The sequence below is a fragment of the Platalea leucorodia genome (assembly GCF_965183815.1).
Source record: "Platalea leucorodia genome assembly, chromosome: 6".
NCBI lineage: Eukaryota > Metazoa > Chordata > Aves > Pelecaniformes > Threskiornithidae > Platalea > Platalea leucorodia.
Window position 1 is genome coordinate 72,039,519 of NC_138828.1, and position 13,090 is coordinate 72,052,608.

Sequence of the window (13,090 nt, forward strand, 5' to 3'; positions counted from 1 at the left end):
GGCTGGCGGCTCCCGGCGGCGGCTCCCGGCGGCGGGGCGGCGGCGGCCGGGACGCGCCGAGCAGCCAGCGCCGCCCCGCCGCCCGGCCCCATGGGGCCGCTGCCCCCCCGCCCCGCCGCCACCCCTGCCCGGTGCCCCCCGCCGCGCCGCGCCGGCGGCCCCGCTCCGCGGCTCAGCGCCTGCCGGGCTGCGGGCGCCGCCGCTCAGCGCGCCCCCTGCGCGGGGTCTCTGCCCCGCGGCTCCCGGGTACGGCGCCCACCCGCGGGCTCAGCGCGTCCCCCCTGCGCGGGCTCTCTGCCCCGCGGCCCCCGGCTGGGCTCCCCGCCCCGCGGCCCCCCGCTTGCGCTCCCCGCCCCGCGGCTCAGCGCGCCCCCCCGGCTCGGGGTACCCGCTCCGCGCCCGCTCCTCGAGGTGGCCGCTCCGCGCTGCGCGGCTCCGCGCCCCCGCCGCTCCAGCCCCAGCTCCAGCTCCCGCTCCAGCTCCAGCTGGCTCCCGCCCGGGCTGGCGGCTCCGCCCGCCCCGCGCCCGCCGGGGCTCCCGGCGCGGCCGAGCGGCGCCCCCGCTGCCGGCTCCCCGCTACCGGCTCCCCGCTGCCCGCTCCCTAGGCCGGCCCTCCCGCCCCCGCCGCCCTCTGAGCATGCTCCGCCGCCAGGGACGCCCCGTCCGGGCCGGCGGGCAGCGGGGTTTGCCGGGGACCGGACGGGACGGCGCGGCGGGGGCGGCCGCCCTGCGCCGCTCCTTTCCTCCCTCCCGAAACGGAGTCACCCTCGCAGTCTTTTTGCAGCCGTCACCGGCTTTGCGCGGTGGCTTTGCGCAGGTGGAGGGAAAAGCGCGGTCGCACCGCGGGGACCGGGGAGGTACTCCCCCGCCGGCATCCGCGGGGGACGCGGGGCTGTCGGGCACCGGCAGGGCCACAGCTCGCTCGGCCCCTCGCTGGCAGCCAGCGGGGCTGAAAGTTGCCGTGGCGGGCGCGGGGCGGGCGGGGTTTCTTCCATAGGGTTGGGAAACGAAGCCTAAATCGGTATTTGTTCCCAAAGGTTCTGCTGGACGACTGAGATGTATTACAAGAAAGCCGGCAAATGAAATCCGATTCCCTCTCTTTTCAGCTCTTTTATGGGACGAATCATTCCTCTCGGTAGGGCTCCAGCGCAGCTAGAAAACGGAGTTACGAGCCTAAGCAATGCAGGTGTGAATGCTGTGCTGTTGGACTCGCCGTGCACTGGTGCCATGACTGTGGTTCAGAGAACATGCTTTAGTGATTTTTATTCAAAATATTATGCATTTAGTTTCTCCAAAACTTAAATCTTTTTTAAAACCATAGACAGAGATCAAACCCATTCTTGACTCAACAGCCTGTTTTGGCACTGGAAGGGCTGAGAACGCCACTCCAGGGGCCTTCCAGTTGCTTCTCCAGGCACATGGGGAATGACAAGGCTCGCTAGACCTTGCTGGATCTGCATTGACATGAAGGAAGATTAAGTGTTAGAGTTACTAAATAAAGAGTAGGGGGGAAAAAAAAAAAAAAAAAAGCTCTGCAACCTTTTAGGGAATTTTCTAAAATTGTCACAAGAAAAACTGGAGCTTCACTTTCGCTCTCGCTTAAGAAATTGGCACTACTTTTCCACACTTAAGCAGAGTTATATTTAATATTGAAGGGAGAATTTAGCTTTTGTCACCACTGAATTCTAAACAGCATGACTAAAGCTGTGATGCTGAGGCAAGGTGTTGCTTGCACAAACTCCGCTTTCCTAAGCAGTGCCTCCCACAATTTGTATAAATGAAGGACTGAATTGCACAAGTACTTGTGTGCGTACCTGTTGAAGCTGCTGGTCCAGAAATGTGGATATTTTATGTAAAAAAGCAATGATCTGATTTGTTTGTTTAGCTTATTATTCATTGCTTCACCAGTATAGAGGGGGGGGTGTGCATATACATGCAAATCCATCAGCACAAATTATATATATATATGGTATCTATATGCCTGTATGTATTTACATGCATGCAGTCAGGATGCATTAGCTATGTAAATAAACACATGTGTAGGTATCTGTCTGCTTAATAGTAATAGTAGCCCAGTAATAACACAGCCTGCCCACAACTCAGCAGCACCACGCACACACGGGTGCCTTGGTACAAATCAGCACCGGCGCTGGAACTGTGGCTGGGAGCAGCGGAGGTGCAGGCGTATGTTATCGCCTGCCAGCTCTGCTGTGCGTGGTGGAGTCAGGCAGAGAGGAGGTGCAAGCAGCCGGGAAAGACGCCTTAACCCATTGAAACAAAAATTGTCACAGTTCACTTGTCAGACATCTAAAGAATGAAATTTTACTATGGTTTCTACGCTGCTGTCTGCGATAGGCAGACCCAAAGGAGAGAGGAGTTTCCAAAGTATCTCGTTTATCGGCCAAGTTTTGCATTTGGCTGTCTGGATCCTGCGTAACTCAGAATTTAGAGGATATAATATCCTCTCCCACCTATTTCATCTTTAGCAAATGTTCTTGAATTTCAGCTGGTGTGAACTGAAGTTGCTCACCAGAGATACCTATGGAAAAAGACCTGTCTTTGAGCTGGGGGAAGCTTCATCAGCCAAAGACACACCTGTACCTATAGGTGCACTGGTGATACAGTCTTCAGTGTTGATCCAACATTTCATGCACACTCAAAACTTTCCTTCAAGTCCCAGGAATGCACTAGGAGATCAGGAATATTTTCAGTGGTAGTAGAAAATAATATTGGTTTGTGATGGGGTGGCGTATGAGACCAAAATCCCCCACGCTCATAGGCTCCAGTGAGTGGGGAAGCGGTGGAGCAGCAGCAGGCAGAACTGCTTTGCTGCAGCGCTTGTACCAGGTCATTCATAGCGGCACCAGGCCAGAGCAGCAATCATGTAATGGAGACGTTTGTGGTACGGTACAATATTCCATCCATTGCCATCAACATTTTCTGAGCCTGAGATAAAAACCTTTAACATTTATAGGTGATTAGCATCCTTTTTTTTTTACTTTTCGTAGGCAGTTTGCATATAAATCTCATTTTAAGAATAGTCCATTAAAACCACAGCTGTCACTTGCTGAGAGATTTGGGGTGGGTTTTTTTCATCCTGAAATCATCTCTGTAATGGCTTTTGTGCTTTTCCTTCAGAGCTTTGTCTCGTTTTTCTTTTTTTTATTCACCTGTTAAAATTGCACTTCTCTCTCACAGCTGGCAGATTGGAAGTAATGGAATTTAACTGCTATTGCAATGGTTCTGAGTGAAAAAAAACAATCTTTGCAGTTCCTGATTTTAGAAATGTTTTACTCGCTCTTTCCCTTCAATGCCACATATTCTATTTCCATTTCAAAATACAGAGACCCACTGTTCTGCTGAATGATATTTATTTAAAAGTAGACGTCACTCAGAAATTCACACATTCTCTCGTCTAAGAGATACTCAATATAAAGAGATAAAAAATAATTAATGCCAAAAGGAAGTCAAAATATATAGACACAGATGTGCCGCTGAGGTTTAGGCTATAAAAGCATCCCAGCAAAAACCTCCCGTTACGGTTAAGCTCTAAAACAGGCGAGAAGAGGTAGTGGCAGAGGTGGAGGAGGCTGGAAGTCACTGTACATTAGGCCAATTTAGCCAAGTAGCTGGACATGTTCTCGACTGTAGAAGTATGCTCAAGTGGGGCTATATTGAGGAGCATCGCTGAACGTATGCTTAAGGTCCATCAGTTTTACTCACTGAAGCTGAAATGCTTTACTGCACAGGGATGGACAAAGACGCAGGTGTATACATAGCCACGCAAAAATATTGACGAAGGAAAGGAGAAAACTGGTATCATCAATTTATTCAGCACGGAAAAATCCTTGCAGACTAGGTCTGGTTCTGCTGCTCATGTTTCAAATAAAAATAAATGTGAGCAATTGGAAAATGATCAGAAAAGCATTACAGGAATTATGTCTGGGAAACTTTCTTAGCTGAGCAGAAGGCAACAGAAGGGTTAGAAACAGCTGGTGATGTCTTACAGAGGGAAAAGTTTTCTGATAATAGATGTCTTAATCTTTCAGGTAAGGTTATAAAAACTGCAGTGACTAGAAACTGAATCTATGAGAAATCAGGGTATAGATAAGATGCACGTTTTTAACAGTGAGGATTATTAATGGCTGATGCAATTAATTTCAGATTGTAATGGATCTGCCATCATTTGCAGCCTGAAAGCCAAGGCTGAATGCATTTCTTAGAGACTGTGCCTCAGCTCACCCCCCAGCTCTCTCTTGATTCAGACGGTACCAAACAGCACTCTGTAGTCTGCATTGTGGGAAAAATCATTTTAGATGGTTACAGTTATCCCTGCTGGCCTTAAAACCTATTCAAGTTTTTGTTGACTTGGGACTGTAATGGATAGTATTAATTAACCATATATAACAGAATGAGCAGTCCTCCCAGTATCTCTGTTGCTTTTTCTTTCTGTAATGAGTGTGATATGGTTCCTACATAAGCTGTTGATCACTTTCTGGGTGAAATCATGAAGTAAATGATGCTACCAGAAGATATTTCCAACATTGTCCTTTTTTTTATTTTTCATACTGAGCTTGACTTCATTTAAACCAATGGTAAAAGATGAGAGATGTATGCTAGCCAAGACCAAAAGCAAAGGGAATAGGATTGTAAATATGATTCCCTGGTGGACCATCTTGGTTCATTTTGTGTTATAAAATCTTATCTTGTATTTTTGGATATTCATAATTATGTACTAAAAATTAGTATCATTATTTCTCAGGGGCTACAGAAGATGCAGCTAATACAGCAAGAGCTCACATGATGAACATCTACTAAAGATCAGTGACATCTGAAGCAAGATAAAAAAAAAAAATAAACTGATTTATACAACAGTACAATTTGCATATGTTATTTGTATTCCCTGGACATGCATGGCTACGTCCCAGGTGAACATCTGTCCTGAGAAAACTACCAAGATGAAAAAAGCAATTGTAATTTCCTAATACTGAAAATTTCAAGATTTTTATTTTGTCTTTTGTCAACTACATTACCAAACTGCAAATAAAAATCAGGTGGGCTTAATTCCCAAAGAAGTCACTGTAATTTTATCTCTGGCTTAAATAGTACAACAATTTGCCCTATGGAGTGATTTGAAAACAAATTTCTTTTCAGTGTTCTGATTTCTCTGTTTCTCTAACCCACTGTGTATTAACAGGACCTATGAATTTTATATTGATGCGTAAATTACAGGCTTTTTAGTTAATAATTAGTATTGGAACACTTGCAATCAGTATCATTTATCTTAGGATTTTACCCTGTCCATTAGCTTAGTGTGAGATTGTCTTCCACAAAATGAGTAGGAAAACTAAATCCTCTATGAAATCAAACAAACAGTAATTTCCATAATGAAAACAGATGCTATTTTGAAGACTTTTAAGTCTGATAGAAAAAGGGGACTTAGAAGACAGAAGTCAGCAGCTGGGTCTTGGCCTCTCGAGGAAAGCAGGTGGTGTCTTATATGGTCAGAGAGTAACTCATCGCTGGGCTTCCCTCCTCCCAAAAGGCAGCTGCTGGATGGAAGGGAATGGGGTTGGGAAGCGGGACCCCTAAACCTCGGCTGCTTCGCTGGCACAGTGGGACAGCTCTGTCCTCACAGGACAGCCTGTTGCAAGTGCTGAACAGAAAACTACAATGCAAGGTAATTTTACAAGTGTGTCAACAGTTAGAGCTGATATGGTTTTTGATCTGTGTTTTTAAGAGTCGTATAGGACCAGGGCTACATTTTGTAGCTCAGGATTTATTTGGGGGAAGAATTCCAGTTTCAAATTTTTAAACACTAGTGGTAAGAATGAGCAACTTTGTCACTTTGAGATAAATAGCAGTAAATTACTGCTTTGACTTAGTTCTGCCTTTTTTTTTGCCTTAAGTAAGACTTAAAATAAAATGCTCCTTTAGAATCAACAAGTCTCATTCACCTCCGTAGCAGAATATCAGCAACAGGGATTAGAAAGTTCTTTATTAAATACCTATTGCAATAATCCTTAGTACTATGACTGCTATTACAGAACACAGAGGAACTGCTGATGAAGGCATCAGTCTGCCAACACAAGACAGAGTTGTACTGGGGTTGACAAAGAAAAACTAAAGTGTATTCTTCTGTCCATCCACAAGACAACGATAGCTATTTACTCTGAATTAGGAACAGCCTTCTGCACGCGGAGCAGAGGCATTTCATCCTACAGTGTGTCTAGGTTTGCCATTCTCTTGGTTTCTTCTGAAACTGAACCCAGCAAGATTTCCTGTATATTATTTTGGCAGGGCTGGTCAATCAGAAGACTTTTATATATACTAACTTTCAAGAGCTGTTAAAAGACTATTTTTGCCTTGGGGATTCAGCAGAGGTATCTGTACACAGGCTGGGCTTCATGAAACATAAAATGTGTATTGATCTGAGACAAAAAGAGTTGCTATAGGGAGCAGTGGGTTCCCAAATGTTAGAGCAGAAAACAAAGCCAAGGACAGAAACTATCAATTGAAATATTGTCTAGCTGCTTTCATCAAAGAAAATATTGCAGATCAAATTATCTGATATTTGTGAATTGTTTGTTGCACATAGGCTGTACTGATTGCACTAATTACCTGCAATAATGATACCCAGCTCTGGATCTGAATTTTAATTTTAGAATAATTTGCCACTACCTATTGTTGCTGCTGTGGCCTTTCTAATTAAAAATAACTAGCTAGTGCAATTCCTTTTAGTACTATTGACCGAGATTTGTGGCCTGAAGAGGGACGGGCTATTTTATTTTAGCTGTAGCTAAACAGAAAAGATAATCATGAGAATTATAGTTGAACCAAAGTTTAACATTCATTTCTGCTTTGACAGAATATGAGGTAGTTTCCTTCCTTGGGTCGTTACATCTATTAATTATGCCCCACTAATTTATGTTGTCACAGTGTCGGGTCCCCACCTAGCGGTGTGTGGACTGGCTTGCCCGTGTCAGGGCTTACTGTACTCGGTGGCCACTTCTCACAGGTTCAGGGTCGGTGCCACAGCTATGCGCAGAGCTGATGTCAAATGCAGGCACAGTCTTGATATAGTGACCTTTGGGTTCTTGACTCTTATTGCACTGGAAAGGTTTTCCAAAATGGTGAGCAAAGAAAAGAAAATTGAAGGTTTGGAGAGAAGACACTCTGATGCTTGGAAAAGGACTCAAGAATGTTTTCGAAAGTATGTTTGACTGGTGTTATGTCTTATTAAAGAATTTCTTGGTAATTAAGCTATTTGATTCAAGCAGGCAGTGGTGGAAAATCCCACCTAGGGAGCACTGCAGGAGTGCTCCTCATACCTGGGAGAGGAGCAACGGGAGGGATGAGGAAGAGGGCTCATGTAACCAGCTACCATGAAGACGTTGTTAGGAAGCTGTCTACATAGCTGTTAGTTGCTGCCTTCCTACAAAGGTGCATTGCTTGTTAGAGCCGAAATTACTAAATTCAGAAGATGATGGACTCAAGTCTAAACCAAACACCAAGTGTAGATTTAGTCTTAGATATGTTCAACTTGTTTCCGTGCATTTTTAAAAAGCATTCTGATCTTTAATTAAGCCTGGTAAATATTTGATTGCAGAATAAATTAGAATAAAGTTACAGTATCCTTGATAATCCTGCCTGTGTGGACAGGAGCTGTTCTTCACTCTGCTTTGATTAAAATGCTGATGTGGTTCCCTGGAATTAATGGATCTATGTGTGCTTTTCACAAACTGGCTTTTAATTCCGGGTATGTTTCAGTGACATTCAAGCAAAGATTTACTGGAAAATAAACATGAAGCACTGCCTGCTTGTGCAAGTTTTGATAGAAAATGTTGTGTAAAGATAATAAATTGTGTTTGTTGCAAGTGAAGGAGAGAGATGGCAATTGGTTTTTCCTGCCATCCCTATTCTTTCACAGATTTCCACCTACTGCATCTATCTTTCTTTGATAGCATATTCTTAGCCTGAATTGTGGTCCATTTGCTTCTGGCAAGAATTCGAAAATGTGTTGGTAAAGATTTTACCAAAGGATATATTTATAGCAATGAAACTCAGTTCTTTCTTAGATGAAGTACAGTAGCAGAGGACTACAGGAGACATGCCATAGAAAACTGCAAGTTTTGCTCTAAATCTCAGCCAAATGAGTATTATGGGAAATAACACACCTCCTAATAAAAAAAAGGACTCTAACCATTGACTATTGACATTAAAATGAGATTTCCCACTATCATCAACTTCAAGATCAAATTCATCCTTTAAAGCTAATAGAGCCAACCCTGTTTTTTAAGGTTCTTTTTAACAATTACAGCTGCTTCAATTCTGTTTAAATCCAGATCTCATTTTATTCATGCATGCACAGAATGAGGCCAAATCCTTGGGGACAGGAGTCCCAGTGAATAAGGGATCCAGTGAGCCAGCTGTACATACACCATCTCTAATCTGACGGAGCAAGATAGCAAAACTAAAAAAATAATGTTTGTATTAAAATCTTGACATTTAGGGATCTTTTTTATTTCATGGATTTTAGGTGCAATTTATCGAGGGCATGTTTGTTTTTGATAATACTTCATGTAAGATATGGTCAATGACTCCAGAGAGCAATTTTTCAGGATCCAGAAATGACTCATTTAAGGGTGTTTTTACATCACTACACACAGATACTCGTATCTCCATTTAACCTGTGTTTTACATACTGTCAGGTCACATATAGAATAAATAACATTCAAGTAGCATTCATTGGTTTTGCCAGGCTGCTTTCTGACCTGCCTTGCTAAAACTTCATGTCCTGGTTTCATCTGGAATAGAGTTAATTTTCTTCCTAGTAGCTGGCATAGTGCTGTGTTTTGGATTTAGGATGAGAATAATGCTGATAACACACTGATGTTTTAGTTGTTGCTAAGTAGTGCTTACACTAAATCAAGGACTTTTCAGCTTCTCATGCTCTACCGACTGAGAAAGCTGGAGATGCAGAAGCAGCTGGGAGGGGGCACAGCCAGGACAGCTGACCCAAACTGCCCAAAGGGCTGTTTCGTACCATATGGCGTCATGCTCAGTGTATAAACTGGGGGAAACCTGGCCAGGGGGGCCACTGCTCGGGGACTGGCTGGGCATCGGTTGGCGGGTGGTGAGCAATTGCATCGTGCATCACTTGCTTTGTGTATTTATTATTATTATTACTATTATTATTATTACTATTATTATTACTACTACTACTACTACTATTGCTGCTGCTGCTGCTAGTACTACTAGTAGTACTATTGCTATTGCTATCACTTTCACTGTCGCTATTGCTATTGCTATTACTATTTTATTTTATTTCAATTATTAAACTGTTCTTATCTCAACCCATGCGTTTTCTCACTGTTACTCTTCCAATTCTCCCCCCGATCCCACCGGGGGTGGCGGGGGAGTGAGCAAGCGGCTGTGTGGTGCTCAGCCGCCAGCTGGCGTTAAACCACAACATTCAACAGGGCCACCCCAGGCCTCGTCAGATACAAGTAAAGAAGTGGTGTTAACTGTTAAAATGAAATCATCGCCTGTAAATTCACGGTCTAGTAGTGTCCAGAAACCTCACCTTAGAGAAAGCTCTGACAAAGTACCCTTTTAAAAAGCCTTTTCCTCTTTATTCTTGCAAATGTGATTTCTAAGCGTTTCTTAATCTTATTAAGTAATAAATTTAATTAAAATTCATATTGGCTACACAAAACATTGTCATCAAGTTTGCAAGTAAATTACCCTGGTCACATTATTATGATGATTGAAAATTGCCCTTCATTTTCAGCTAGAAATAACTCCAGCAAACAATAAACCATACAACTTAAAAAAACTACTATGTCTCTTATTTTCTTTTTAACCAAATCCTGCTTTGTTCAGAGCTTTTGCAGGAAAAGGCAGAATAACACAAGCAGGATATACTATGCGCCCCTACTTAGGAAAGCGCAGTTTAGATCTTGAAGGATTTATTACATGCTGCTCAATAGAAGAGACAGTCAGCTTTTTTTTTTAAATGAACTAATCATCCTCATAAGGACCTTAAATTCCCTAGTCAGTGGAAAGAAGCATGTACTTGAACTACTCAGATAATTGCCCTTTTCTGATGTTCTCTGGAGCCATCTAGTGCTCTGCACTGATATAGTCCACTCAAAGTCTATGAACCACAAGTGGGCCATACAACACAGAAATATTTCCAAAAGTATCAAAACGGTCATTGGAAATTTTTTTTTAACTGATTAAAAGAGGAAATTCAAAGTATTGAGAAATACTAGTAAGAGAAATTCAGTTCTTTTAGGAAGACTCAACCATGACTCCTCCACCTTCTTCCATCTTAGTGTCACTGGCATTAAAAAACACTTGGAAAAATCTATGGTCATGCAAATTTGACTCTTCAGGCAAATGCTTGAGGATTGTAGGAATCTTTTTGCACCTTAGCAGCCCTTGTTCCCATACATACATGAGTTTAAATGCTACCCAGGCATATATTATTGAATAAATAAAATTATCCGGGGAGGAAAGGAGGGAGTGGAAGAGTCTAAGAGAAGGATATGATGAACATCAGAGAATAGCTTTCTGATTAAGATTATACAGCAAAAATTTAGAATCCTTTACATATCAAGTGCATTTTGGAGTTGACTAAAGAAATTCCCTTTTAAAAAAAAATCTCTTTTTAAATAATATTAAATTGGTCTCAAAGACTTTCCCTAGAGATCTCAAAGTAGACAAACTGTCCCCTAGAGGCACCTCAGGAACATAGCAATGAGCAGCTGCCAGACCTCTCTCCTGGGTAAGCCAGCTCTTCTGCCTCCTGTCACATGCTTGACCAGATAGGAAGGCAGAAATAGGGTCACTTCGTGCTATTTCTTATATTTTAAAAACTGCGATAAATTAGTATTGTCGATATATGCTAGAAAAAAAAAAAAAACAAAAAAGAGAAGTTTGAAAGTAGATGTTTGAGAAAGCCCAGCTTTAGCATTGATCAGAGAGCTAGAGGTCACACTAACAATCTAATTATTGTTCCCAGTCCAAAAATCTATGTTTCTTAAAAATCTGTATTTCTAAAATGTTCAGAACTTCATGACTCACCATTGCTTCAAGAATAGTTAAACTAAGACCTGCTTCCATAAAATATTCTGCATTTGGATGAAACAATATTTTCTGAGAGAAGTCCTGTCGTGAAAACCTCTTAAGCTTCTCAGACCAAAATCTAGTCTCCGATTCCCTGAAACAGAATCATTTAAGTCAGCAGGGTTTCATCAGTGCAGCTCGGAATAGAATTTGCCCATTAGCATGTTTAAAGCATTTGCTCACTGCCAGAGTGCTGCCTTAATTCACTTTTCTGAATAAACTTCAATTTCAGCACTCAAAATCAATTTAATATTGTGGACAAATGAAATTATTTCAATACTAATGTTAAGAAACATAAAGGGCTAAGTAATTGCAGACGAAATACAACTAAATGAGGATGTTATTTATTTTTAAAACCTCCAAATGTGTGCTAAGTATTTGTAATAGAGCGTATGGCCCCTCCTTGGGCCTAGGGATTAGCTAGCTCTCCTTTGGTTGAACACAAATGCTGGGAATCAGCTAAAGAGCACCAGTTCTACCTGAAGAATGACATGAGACCCATCCCACAGAAGGGGAGGAAGAAGAAACAGGCTTCCTCTAGCCATCTTTATAAGTCCTTAGAAGATGAAGTGGAATTTGTGGGCTTACTGAGTGATTTTTTTTTTTTTTTCCTGATACCAGAATTAGCTGGAGAGTTGGTGCAACAGTTGATTTGGAAGGAAGATTAAAGCTTTATTTGATGAGCTGGATGGCCCTATTCACTCCACTTAAAATGAAAACAGTCTGAGAGACAACCAAGGAATGTGGTTAGAGCTGGTATTTGCTTGCAGGTAGGTGAGATCAAGCTACTATGTTCAAGCGGAAAGATAGAAAAGGCTACTCTGCAGAATGAATGTAAGAACTAATAGAGATGTGACAAGCAGCCCTAGAGAAAGGCAGAGATTACAGCAATGTGATCAGGTACTCAAAATCAAACAACTGGTATTGCTTTGCTCAGCCTCGCTGATGGTTCATCTAATCCAGACTTCACCTGAGACTTCAGATGAAAATTGCTTTACCTGATCTGGGTTTTGCAACAGGTAAAGCAGCTAATGGCTGTGTGTGACACAAAATAGAACTGAAGATTAATTATGAGGTGAAGCAGCTCCTGGAAGGAATCAGGTAACTTATCAAGTGGTCTGTGTTTGCCATCTAGTGGTGCAAAGCCAAAATTTTTGTTCTGATGCATGAGAGCAGACAAGGCTGCTGAAATCTTCTGTCTCAGAAGCAGACCTCTCCCACGCAGAAATATGACTGCTTCCAGGCAGGTGTCAGTGGCAACCGGTTAAAAGTATAACTGGCCTTTGAGGAACTAGGGGCAGAAATTTTGCAGCCCCTGACCCACCAGATTTAGGACTAGATCATTAGTGAGTTAGCGAGCGTTATCCAAAAATTGATCTGTTGCTCCCTTTTAGTACGCTGGTCATTTCTCCAGTCTTCTGATTTTACAGGTCTAGATTCTAAGAATATTCAGGCACCCAACTTTTCACTGCTTTCTGTGAGATTTCAGGCGACTAAATATCCTAGGGATTTGAGATTTACAGCTTGTAAACCACACTTATAAAATACTCAGCCAAGGGCCCTTCAGATTTCTAGAGGCATCAGCTATACATTACAGCATCCCTGTATGAAGACATATGATTATCTTCCAACCACGAGACTAAACTACAAAGAAATTAGCAGCTCATAAAAAAATTGTACAGGGAATATAAACCGTTCTGGCAGCAGAACATATATACCTAAACATAACCTATAAGACTAGTTTTCTCTCTTAAAATATTTCAAAGATGTGTGAATAAAGAATTAAGTAAAAGGATTAACTTTATTTCTCAGTTATATCATATAGTAAATAGAAGACAAGGGGGATGCATTAATAGAAATATATTTTATCAGAAGAAATTATATACAGAATGATATCTAACCGTACATGTTATTTACCTGGATTTCTTGCTATATAGGTAAGAAAATAATAATTATA